Raw genomic sequence first — 12,352 nt, 5'->3', positions numbered from 1 at the left:
AGGAAGGAAGGAAGGAAGGAAGGAAGGGGAAAGGAAAAGGAAAAGGAAAAAAGAGGGGTTACGTCTTGGTCATGTTTCCGCGGGTTTTTTAAGAATGCCTGGGCTCCCGACCCGTGGTGGTTGCTGTTTACCGGTGGCAGAGTGATGCCTGGTTTATTCTTAGTCAAGTGCTTGGGGAGAGTGAGCCCGAGGGGCTCTGGAATGGAACAAGCAAGCAGAGCAAGGCCTGCCCTGCCTGTCCTCGGAGCTATTCAAAGCTGGGGAAGGAACGAAATGAAGGTGAAGACCCAGACGTTGTTGCATTAGGAGTGCCCCCGACCCCGCCTCCAGCCCCCCAAATCATGATTGTTTTATGTGGTTCTTTTTCCCTTTGGTGAGGAAAATGGGATGTGGTGTCAATTACTGGGAAAAATATACAAAGTCCTAATGGCTAATCTATTCTTCTAAGTATGAGGAGGGCTACTACACCTAAGAGACTTGATCTAATTGTGTAATAAAACTCGAATCATCTCAAGCAGGATCGGACCTGCAGGTCTGTTTGAGAAGGCTCTGGGCTGCTGCCGCCGCCACTGCCCCGCGGGCAGGAGAGCGGTGAGCTGACCCTGGAAATTGCTTGTGGGGGAAAACAGAGGGGAGACTGAAGGGAGGTGGGAATATGGCTGCAGGGAACAATGAGGGACCACAAAGACGTTGGACTGTAAACAGTATGTTCTTCTTGTATGTGTCTCCATGGTGGCACTTGTTTCCTCAGCTCGAATGTCTATGTCAAGAACCTAACCTTAGAAAGAAATCCACAGCGCTGCTCCATGACATTCTCTCCCTTTTTTGGCCTCTGCCCAGCTTTCATCCTGTGCAGGGTGTTCTTTAAAAAACTCATGGTGCCAAGCCATTCACATAATTTGTCGTGTTTATTTCAATCGTCCTTGCAACCCTCGGTGGAAAATCCAATTATCATTTACAGATGAAAAATCCAAGAAAGGCAAAATTGTCCAAAGTTACAGTGCTAAAACATGATGGCGCTAGGGCTCAAATGTGGGTGGGCTTTCTAACTCATTTCTGTCTTGTGCCACTCCTCTGCAGCTGTCCCTGGAGCAACACGCCTTCTTTGCAAAGCCCTGCTAAGTGATTTGGGTGTAAGAACATGGTGGGGCGCTGAAGCTCTGGAGGTGGGGCTTGCGTGGTAGGAAGCTGGTGGGAACTCAGATCCTAAAATTAGCTTTTCTTCTTTCAACTCTTTCTGATTCCATCTATAAACATGAAACGGCTTGCAACGCCCTTGCATGTATGTCCAATGACAGCTTCTAACGCCACTGCAAAAGGCGAAGCCTCTGTTTATTTAAGCATTTGGGATTTAAAAAAAAAAAAAAAAAAAGAAAAATACATCTGGGAGTAGAAGTCACTGGGTTATAAATGAGCTCTCACCCCACCAAAAAAAAAAATAATAATAATTATAATAAAAATAATGGCACCATATTCTCTGATAAACCAGTGCCAGAAAAGCTCTTGGGGATCAAGTTTTGTCAGTCCCCAGCTTTTACCAATTTAAATTCTTGGCAGAGTATTAAAAAAAAAAAGTATAAGGTATTTGAAACTCCAGTCCCTCAGGTACTAAATCTAGTGTTTCCTGGCAATAGATGAATGTTGCTGGAGTGAAAACCTAGCACCACAGGACCATATCTCCATGGCTGTTCGTATTTATACTTAACAGAAAAATATGTCATTCTTTTGAGATCTCTTTACAGGGCCAAGTTTTTTTTTTCTTCACATATTACCCACCCTTTTCTGATAAAAATGAAGGCAGACCAAGGCCAGGACACAGACTTAGTGTGTGTGTTACTGTGGTGCTCTTTTGGTACCCGAAACCATGTTTCCCCAAAGCTGCCTAATTTCCTGAGCCACAGATATAACACAGACATAGGAACGGACTCTGGGCCCACAGCACTCTATGCAGCTGGTGAATGGGAGCAGCACTGCGGTAGCCTGGTTGCATTCCCTCCTTGGTCACTTCACATTTCCTTGTTCTTTATAGTGTGTCTGTGATCCACAGGGAGGGTTGGAACTCCATGGTCCCTCAGATGTCTTTGCCAGAAACTCGGCTTGGCAAAGGATGTTCAACTCTTTCTGCACAGTTAGCAAAAAGATCCCTTTTTAGTATCAACGTCTATACTCCATTCATGAACTATGGGTCATCTTTTATATCCTGGGCTTCTGTGATTTTACCTGATCACCGAGTTGCAGCATGTTTTTTTCTACCATACTGCTTCTAATCAAGGTTCTTCTCTCTCCTCTCCCCTAACCTTGGGAGTTTAGTCTAGCATTATCTGGAAATATCTCAGTGACTGGTCTCCCTGAGCCTGTGGACCACATTTCAACCTTTATCATATAAGAAGGAAAGAGGACACAAGTTTATTGAACACCTACTATGTTTGGGGCACTATGCTTAATCCTTATCCAATTTTAAACGTGGACGATGAATTATAAACCTCGCAAAGAAAGGCATGGTATCAATATTTTAAGTACTTTGAAACCCTGGGAAGCACTGCATAAAATATCGCAATGTGCCATTTTCATTTCTTTGACCGATCTCAAGTTCCCGATTTTTGCAAGTGGAAAATTCATCCCTTCACTTTCAGAAAAACGAATTTTCAGTCAAAGTATTAAAATATCTCAACCTTCAGTACTTGGTAAAATATTTATATCATAACCTGAGGGACACAAAGATGTCTTCGCAGGAATGGAAAATAACTGGGGTGAAGATTTTCAATAAGAAGTTGCCACGGGAACTTGCCCGTCTCTTGTGAGGATCACTTAAGCTTTAGCCCGCATGGCAGCCTTTCCTTGGCCCAGGCTGGTGAGATACAACTCAACCGTCTAAAGCAACTGAGAACCAAAGCATCAATCATAGAGGTAATGAGGTCAACTTTCCCTTTTCGTTCTTCTATAAGGCAGCTGCCCAAGGCAGCCCCTGCTCTTTGTTCTCCCTTTGTATTCTTCTTCTAAGAGTTGTTCATCTATTCTCACAGTATCGGTCAAGACTTCTATGCTAATGTCTAGACTCTATGCTGACTTCTCCTTAGGGCTTTGGTCCTGTGTGCCCGCTGCCTATAGGAAATTTAAACGTGGTGGCCTCACCTCAAACTCAGCATGTTCCCAAACAAACCCTTTTCCTCCCACAGTTCTCTATTTTAGTCAGTGTTCCATTTTCCCAACTATCCACATCCGAAATACTAGAACCATTCCAACTCTCCTGTCTTTCTTAATATGAACAATCTATGCCATTTATTAATAATTACAGCTAACTTTAATCAGAGTCTTCCTATGTGCTTTGCCTCATTCGGCTTTATAGTCTCATTGAGTTCTCATTACAATTCTATGAAGTAGATATTATTATTATTATTATTCCCATTTTCTAGATGAGGCACCAACTCAGAGATGGGAAATGATTGGCCAAGGTCACAGTACTAAGTGTGGAACTATAAGTAGTGGGTTTCAGCTCAGATCTTGGTTTGTCCTTCTCCAGAGCTCACACATATATACTGTATGGCAATCAAATCGAGTCTGACCAATTCTTCCTAAGAAACGTCTCTCGAAGCCACCTTTCCTGTCCTATTCTCAGTCCACCTAGTCCCTCGTCATCTTTCTCCTGCACTGATTTCCCAGCACCATGATTTCCCTGGATTCAGCCTTTTCCAATCAAAAACATGATTAAGAGCTCATCCTTTTAGATACAGTGTTTACTATATTGACTAAGAACCAACCTCTAGTGGTTCTTTTTGAGAAAAGCCTTAGCCCAAATGTATTCTGGAATATTCCACACACATCCCCTCATTGGAAGGGCAAGAGTCTGCTCTGTGCCAGGATGGGGACAAGACAGATTAACAGAGCTTTTAATCTAACAAAGAATTTAGACATTGAATCAAAGTTACAGAGGTGATGAGTGTTTTGAGAAAAATGCAGAATGCTTATGGGAGCCTCTGAAAAGTGATCTAATCTCATATAGATTAGATCTAGCTGATCAGGGAGGTTTCTTTCAGGAAGATCTACAGGATGTTTGTAGGTAAACATACGGTTGAAGGAAACAAAATACATTTCTTTATTTCAAGTCTTCTCAAAGCCTGACAGTGTACTAAAATGTAGTGTGACCTTCCAAGGAAGTGACTTAGTAATAATACATCATTTCCCTGATTTTTTTAATCATAGTGCCTTGTATTTTTCTGAAGCGTCTTCCAGGGTGAGTGTTCCATAGCATGCTAGTGCAGAAAAGTCTGCCCCAGAGGATAAAGTTCAAAGTCGTCACCCTGGCCTTGGTGTTTCAAACACAATTATTAACTTGACTTGAAAAATGTGTCCCTGTTCTACCTATCTACCTCTCCAGCCATTAATGCAGCCACTTGCTATCCACACAACTGCCCTATGCTCGTTACACATACAAGTCCACCCCCCTCAGAAAATGCTGCTTTCTTCACCCCACATACCAAGTCATACCCCACTATCCAAAGTCCAATTTGAAATTACTACTGCAACCAAGAAAGCTTTTTTTGTTCTTATTACATTCTCAGGTCATGTGGCTCTCTCATTTTCTAATCCTCTTGCCCTCAGATACATTGAAATCGAAAGACCTTGGTTCAAGGTCTATCTAATGCAACCCTGGACACTTGGCTTTCCTAAGTCTCAGCTTTATCACCTGTACAAGAAAGATTGTGTTCCCCAAAAGCTGAATCTATTTTTTTTCTCCTTAATGAAATGGTGACTAGGAGCATGAATGTGGAGAGAAGGAAGCTTTGCAGAAACCTTCTATCTTGGTCTTTGAATGAACTCACTGGGCTCTTTCCAGAATTCTGTATGGCCTCAATCTAGAGCTGACTCTTCTTGACCTTATACTAAGAACACATCTGGGGATTATGTCTACCACCTCCTCTTCTTCTACGCCACCAACTACCATGCTCAGCCTGTCTACAGCCTTCAAAGCCCAAGATTTTAACTGGATATCTTGATCATCTTCTCAAGTTGGCTGGACCTCAGGGCAGGTGGCAGAGCATACCTGAAAATCAGTGAAAGGAATCCTCTGGAAATACAGCTAAGATGTCATTGTTGCCTTTGTTCTATTCATCTTGTTTTAATAATACGGTTGTCTCATATGGCCATGGAATCTCTTTATCTGTGGCAGGTACAGAGAAGAGACTCAATAAGTATTGCCCAATCAAAGTGATAATGCAAGAAGGGGTTTGAAGAACAGTCTTTCTACATGCCTTCCTTGAAGAGCCTTCTCTGCCCCCCTACCCCAAACTAGATTAGGTACCCATAGTTCTTGATCTTTTCTTTTGGGGTGCTCCTGACTGCCACATGCCAAAGTTTCGGGACTACCTGCCTAGCTGGTGGTCAGCTTCAAGATGACCAAGCCTGCCTTGTCCACATGTGTCCCAAAGCCTGGGACAGTACCTGGCATAGAGTAGACCCTCAATAAATCTTTGTTCAAAGAACACATTAATGAACAACAGAATAAATGCTCCTGGATGAAACTAATGTAGAGGTTGTTTCATCTACAATATTTATTATAATTTTACTATGTGTACACTTTTGCATCTCCTGAAAGGTAAAATCCATTAAGGGCTTGTTTCCTTTAGGCGCTCAGACTTTTACTCCAGGCAAGAGTTTAAAGGGATCAAGGACGAAAATCAGGTAGATCTGGATTTGAGTCTTTTCCTCCATTTATTAGCTCTGTGAACTTGGGCAATTTACTTAACCTCTCTATGTGAGTTCTCTCACCTATAAAATGGAAATTATAATCCTAACCTTTCAGCATGATTGGGAGGAGTAAATACAACAATGCATGTAAAATCTTTGACCTAGAGCCTGGCATATAGTAAACCAATAAATGGTAGATGTTGCTGCTGTTGGAGTTGTCATGAGTATGTCTCCAGCCTCAAAGAGCTTGCAATCTAGTGGAGGAGACACAAAACACCTTAGCACTCACATCATCAGACAGGCTCTCATATACCTTATGCTCAAGTATAACCAATCCAGCAACCCGAGATTTATCTGAACACTTCTAGGGTCAGGTTTAGTGTCCACCATAGAAAAGGGACTGACTTTACTCCATTCGCTATGCACCCTTTAGACCCCAGTTGGAATCCTGACTCTTCAACGAGCAAGCCCTATGACCCTAGTAAAGCCACTTTACCCATTCTCCTTTCTTGTTTCTGTTTCCATGCTTATGAAATGGTACTAATGGTACTTATTGGGCTGCAGTGAAGATTAAATTAAATAAAATAGCATTTGTGAAAAAGCCTTTTGTAGAGTAGGTGTATACTGTTAGTTGCCTCTACTTCTTAAGACACCTTCCCCTCCCCATACTCTGCCCATACCTACCCCCAGCTTCCCATACTTGCAGGTAATAGACCTTATGTAGAGAGACACCCTACCCTCTTGGGGCTGGGATTTCACTCTCGCCCCTGTACAAGAATGCCGCGTACTGTCCAAATGTCCTTATGAGTTTCTGAATCCAAATACAAGAGATAAAAGGATTCTTCTTATAAGGATTTTCTCAGCTTTCTGGGCGATCAGCGTAGGGGGAAAATGCAGTCCCCCTTCTCCCCCAAGTCTAGACTTCCTTTCTTCCCCTGTTAAACCTGCAAGGTGGTTCTGGCTACCTGGAGCCTGCAGACAGAAGGGACCAGCATGGCCTGTTCCCTCTGCACCCCACTAGAACCCTTTATGGCTCTCAGAGCTGACAGGACCCCTTTCTAAAGACCCCAAAAGCCTCCACTCCACTGGAAACACCCATTGATGTCCCTTTTCCAGGCTTTCTGAATCTAGAACCTCATTTCTCTACCTCCCAGTGAACCCACTGGCAGTTCTCCTCACCTGCGGAGAAAGGAGAGTAGAGAGTAGAGAAGCGTTGTCTTCCTATTCTTCTTTAATTTCTGGTTTCTGTAGTGGCTCTTCAGTATTTCTTACTGTATGTCTTTGAGACCCCTCAAGGTCCTGGGAAGAGATGGAGGGGGATATAGACAACTAATTGTAATGTAACAACATTCCATTCTCTTAGAAGTTTGTACGGCAACGCCTCTTGAAGAGGCGAGTGATGTTGTGGAATAAGTAGGTTGATAGCTTGAGGACAGCAGTGAGAAGCTGAAGTAGGTGGAGGCTGCATGGGGGAACAGTGCGTGGGAATCTAGAGGTGGCACTGAAGGACAACAGAGAGAGACCGGGAACATCGATGGGGATTTAGATTGTCTGCTGTGGAGTCTGGGTAGGCTCTTACCAAATTTTCTGTAAAATCTACACTGTTCATTAAAGCACTTGTGCAAATGGGGGGGGGACTTTTTTTTGGGGGGACTCTTATAGGAGCTGAATTCCCCTACTGTATTGGTGGAGGACAACAATAAAGAGTGCTTGAGGAGACACAGGAGCTGGAGGACAAAGGGACCACCTATACCTGGTTTCCAATGTAACAAAATCTATTGTACAGTAAAGAGGAAAGGAGTCGTGGACATGGGAGCTTCCTTAAAGGCTGTTCAGTAATAAATTCAGCATGCTTTGAGAACTACCTACCTTCCTAGCAGTCATGAAAAAAAAACATTATGGTGCCTGTTCTCATGAAGCAGGTGATCTAATGGAAATAACAAATAAGCAAACACCCAACTTGAATCCAAACACAATGACCTCAAACCAATAATAGTGTGGGGCCATTAACTTCTAACTAGGAAAATCAGAGAAGTATTCAGGAAGCAAGGCTGAGTAATATCATGAGACTCATGTCAGGAATGGGGGCCCACAGCAGGGGGAGTCTTAAAAACATTCAGTGGAGTTGGGGATCTACTACCCAAGCAGACACTGAAGGTTTTCTAGGACCCATGCAACATAATCCAACTAATTCTGACAACTAATGAAGGATAGTTTGGAGGAGTAATGCAGGAGATGCTCAGAGATCAACTATGAAGTTACTGCAGTCATCTAGGTGAAAAAGGATCAAAGCCTGAAGGTGGAGTCCTAGCAGGCCCCCTTCTCAGCTAGACAGGCTGGGTTTAATTGTGCCCTTGGATGTGCCTATGGGAGAGGTCTCAACTCCAAGTAATCAATCCTAAGAGCCCGGCTTGTGTATCCAACAACACAATCTGGCTTTGGTTGTTCTCAACCCTGCTTTCTCCGTTCCTATCAAGGAAATGAATCAAAAAAGCTCCAGTAAAGCAGGTGATTGGCAGGTTGGAAATGATGCTGGGAGAGGGTGCGGTTGGCCTGTCAGTGGGGGAGCTGGGTGCTGGGGGAGAAGGACTCCTGTGAATCCACATGTGAGATTCAGCTGTCTATTGATCAAGCCCATTTGCACGTGAACCTCATCATCAACTCCTGCTTAAGCCCTCGCTTCCCCGGTAATTGACTCTCGCATATTGATTAAGATGTTGATATGTCCCAGGATTTCTCAGTGGTGATGCCCGCTCACCTCCCGGCAGGCAGGGCTACGAAAGCGCTCACTGTACGGCTGTCACCGAGCACTCCTTAATGGATAAAGCTGTCATCTGAGAGCTGGAATGTCTTGCAGGCACAAAGACAAAATTAACTGTTCAATAATGTATGGGACATGGAAAAAACTTTACCCAACAACTCGAATTGATTGCTGTAAGTGTTTTGACTGCACTTGCCTGTTTTGCATAAAGTCAGCGACTTTGGCTAGCCTGAGTTTTACGCACAGCCATTTCTCAGCCTCTTTCAGAATAAGAGTTCAGAGACTTCGGCAGCTGCCAGGAATAGGCTGTCTAAGAGGGAAGGGCGGTAGGTAGGGTGGGGAGCAGGTGTCCGCCGCTGACACCTCTCCCTTGGGATCCCTGAGTGATCCTTGGTCTTTACAGCAATGCGTTACTGGCAGCTCTGTGGAATCTTGCTGGAATAGATCAGCTCAGGCATGTGGGGTGAATCACTGGGTGCGGAATTCCAAGAGTTCTGTGACCTCACTTTGCCCGTGGCGCTTCTCTCTCCCAGCATTAGGCTGAGGCCTCTTCCAGAGAGAGGTTGTCAGTCAGACCTCTAGGGGAAGAGGGCGATTGGGTCACACTCAACTCCAGTTTGATAAACAATTTCCATATCATTTAAATTGGACCTTGCTTATTATTCGGGATTCGGTTAAACATAGTTAGTTAGTGCTCTCTAACTATCCCACGGGTACTAGCAAACACTGCATTCCTCCCCGAGTCTGCTCCCTTTCTAACCTGGAAAAGGGGGAAACCATCAAGGTAGCAAACCTATACTCCACGTCTTTTCTGCCAAGCTCAGGCTTTTAAAAACATAACAAGATCCTTTGAACATAGCTCTGTTTTATCACAGGATCTTTATTGAAGTTTTAATCAACACAAGCAGCTGACAAAATAGGAGATTGCAGATTCGGCTGTACGTTATGTATCCTCCTTGTGAGTCTGAGAAAAATATCATAACATTAAAAGAAGAGAAAATAAACAGCCTCGTTTAAAAAACAAATGAATCCCACCAAACCAAGGAAATCCTCTCGCACCCAGAGGAAGGCCTGCCGTGTGGCATGCCGACTGCGCCCAGGAGTTGGGAGGCTCGTGGAGATCATTACCATAAAACAAATAACCAGCTCGTTTTTTGTCGCCCACTATGAGTGAACTCAAAACCTCAGGCTCACATCCAAAGATTCCTTCTCCACAGGCCCAGCCAACTACGGATCAGGCTGACACCTCTGCAGAAGGGAAGGAGGGCATAGCCCCTGTGTCCAAATACAGATCCTTTTCTCCATCCAGCGACTGTGCCTTGGCCCACAGCCTCCTGTCACCACGACCTCCTTCTCCTTCACTTGTTTCCTTTGCTCCCTTACCCAGTGATGGGACAAACACACACCAGTCTGCGTTTCTCCACATAGTGCATAAGAAAGCGCTGGATAAGGAGGGAGGAACACTTTTCTCCTTCTATCCTCAGCTTGTTTTGAAGCCAGGCTGCTCTCTTGTACTCCAAAAAGGGCATTGCCTGGGTCTGCTAGCTATTTCATTTCAAAAGTAGTACATGGGGACTATTGAAGAGAGGGACCCTGGTGGCTGCAGCCCAGCTGGAAAAACTCCTGCTTTTATGGCCAATGCCACCTCTCTCTTTACTGAGGCTGGAGGCGAATGCAAAAGCAGGGAGAATGTCACCTCTTTGGTATCAGGTGGGGAAATGTGGTATCATGATGGAGAACTGGGCTCCCAAGTTGTGTAGACCTGGACTTGAATCTGCTCTGCCACTTAACACGTATGGCATTTGCTAAATATACGTTGACAAAATAAATGAGGGAGGGGAGAATGGTGAGGCCATAGTACAGATGGAGTACCCCAGCAGAGAGGGGATACAAATTCCAGAAAGATCAGCTGAATTGTAGTCCCTTAGGAAGGTTTCTTGAAACGATACTTTAACTGGGTTATGAAATGACAGATGAATACTGATTGGCAGAGAAGTGTTGAAAGACTCAAAGTATGACTAATCAAGATATGACAAGAGGATTGGCTTGAGAGTCCTCAGGGGGGTCTGGATAGTTGGATGGGGCCACAGGCAATGTCAGAGAGCCTAGAATGCCAGATGGGGCCTGGGAGTGAGCATCAGATTCTTGCATAGGAGAGTGGCAGGCTCTGTCCTTTGGGAATGATCACTTGGCCCTAATGGAATGATGATGACTAGGCCACAGGGAGTCAGGACACATGATCTATCCAGGGTGGCCACCCAGTTGTGAAGTGACAAGGGCCAGGACTAAGGCTCTGGGTATGAAGATAAAGTAAAGACACAATATGGGCAGGTCTTGGGGGCGGCTGCCCAGCTATCCTGAGCCTACCAATATTGTAATGGCATTCATATGAGAGTTTCCATCCTGGAATCAAAACTTTCCAGGAACTTTCCCTAGATGTTCTATTTCTGTGCATTTTATCTGTTTGCAACCAGATCCAGAAAATTAGATCTAAGCTGAGGCTTCTTCCTATCCCCATCACCCTTTTACTTCCCTTGCTCCCTGAGATAGTCATTCCATGCATGCTCTGGCAGGTACTGAGGATCCAAAGATACAAGGCACCAGGTCCCTCTTGCCAGGTGTTCTCAGCCCACAGCAGACAGACAAACCAGTACACACACACGACCAAAGTGCTGAGAAGGCCACGAGGGCCATGTGACTGACTCAAAAGAGAAGCACAATTCACAGGTCATGCTACCTCTGGACTGGTCAAGAGCACACAGGAACTTGGCCTCTCCAAAACAAAGTAACAAGAGGGGTTCCAAACCTTATTCAGTGCAGTGGCAGGAGAGACAGATTGGGAGGAAATGGGAAAATACACAGAAGGGCATGGTTGGGTCTGACCAGGGTCTTGGCTTGGTAGGGAAAACGCAAGGCCAGCCCAACAGCAGCTCCATATGAGAGCCCTCAGGCTTTCAAGAGGGCTCAGTGGACGGGCAGAGAGGGTTCTTGGAAAGGCTCCATAATTATCCTGGTCATCTTTAGCTCCTAGACTTCCCGAAGTATTGAGAGTACTCGTCCCTTAGCCATAGGGAAGAGCAATAAATTAGGTCAGAACTGCAATTTATCCTCATAGGAAACTAGCGGGAATTGTCCCAGAGCCTGGGTGACCAACAGCCAGCTCCCCAAATCTGTCTCAAGGCAATCACAGTAAGTGATTTGCTGTGGCAGGAATAGAAATGATTGATTCTGAGAACCCTGTCAGTACTGCTGTTAAATCATTCGTATTTTGTTATGGGACATGAGTGGGCTAGTCATTCCCTAAGCTACATTCCTTTGCTTCAGGCCCCCATGCCATTTTCCATAACTGGTTATTTCAGGTGACAATTAACAGAAAATGATGGTAATGGCCCCAGGGTGGTCACTTGTCCGAGGGCCTCTGAGTATTAAGTTTCCATTACTTATAGTCTATAATCTGGGTCTCCAAAAGAGAGTGCGCTGATTCCGTAGTGGTCACAGAAAATCAGTTTTTTTTTCCTCCTTCCCATCCTCTGTTTTGTCCATTTTCAGGAAGTTAAACTAAGAGCTAGACCAAAGGTTCTCTTTGGTCTCGTCTGGAAGAAACACATTTATTTCTCCCACAATACAAATTCTAACAGGCAAGATAGGAAACTGAAAGAATAAGAAGCAAATAATAAAGCCAAACAAAATAACGTTTATTTGCCTGTTTCCTTTCAAGATGTGAGTCCTGTTATTGAAAATGCTCCAGGCAGGGTCCCCAGGTGGCAGCACAACGTCCCCAGCATTTCCTGCCCTGATGTTCGCTGTGCTCATTCATTCTTCTCTGAGGAACTTTGCTTCGGGTCCAAGGAATAGGATATGGTGGTTTGTAGGGTGAGGTAGCAAACTGGGTGCAGCCCAGACAGG

The sequence above is a fragment of the Hipposideros armiger genome, unplaced genomic scaffold (genome assembly GCF_001890085.2).
Source record: "Hipposideros armiger isolate ML-2016 unplaced genomic scaffold, ASM189008v1 scaffold_506, whole genome shotgun sequence".
NCBI classification, from domain to species: domain Eukaryota; kingdom Metazoa; phylum Chordata; class Mammalia; order Chiroptera; family Hipposideridae; genus Hipposideros; species Hipposideros armiger.
The sequence above is the reverse complement of the archived record's forward strand: the minus strand, read 5'-3'. Positions refer to the sequence as shown.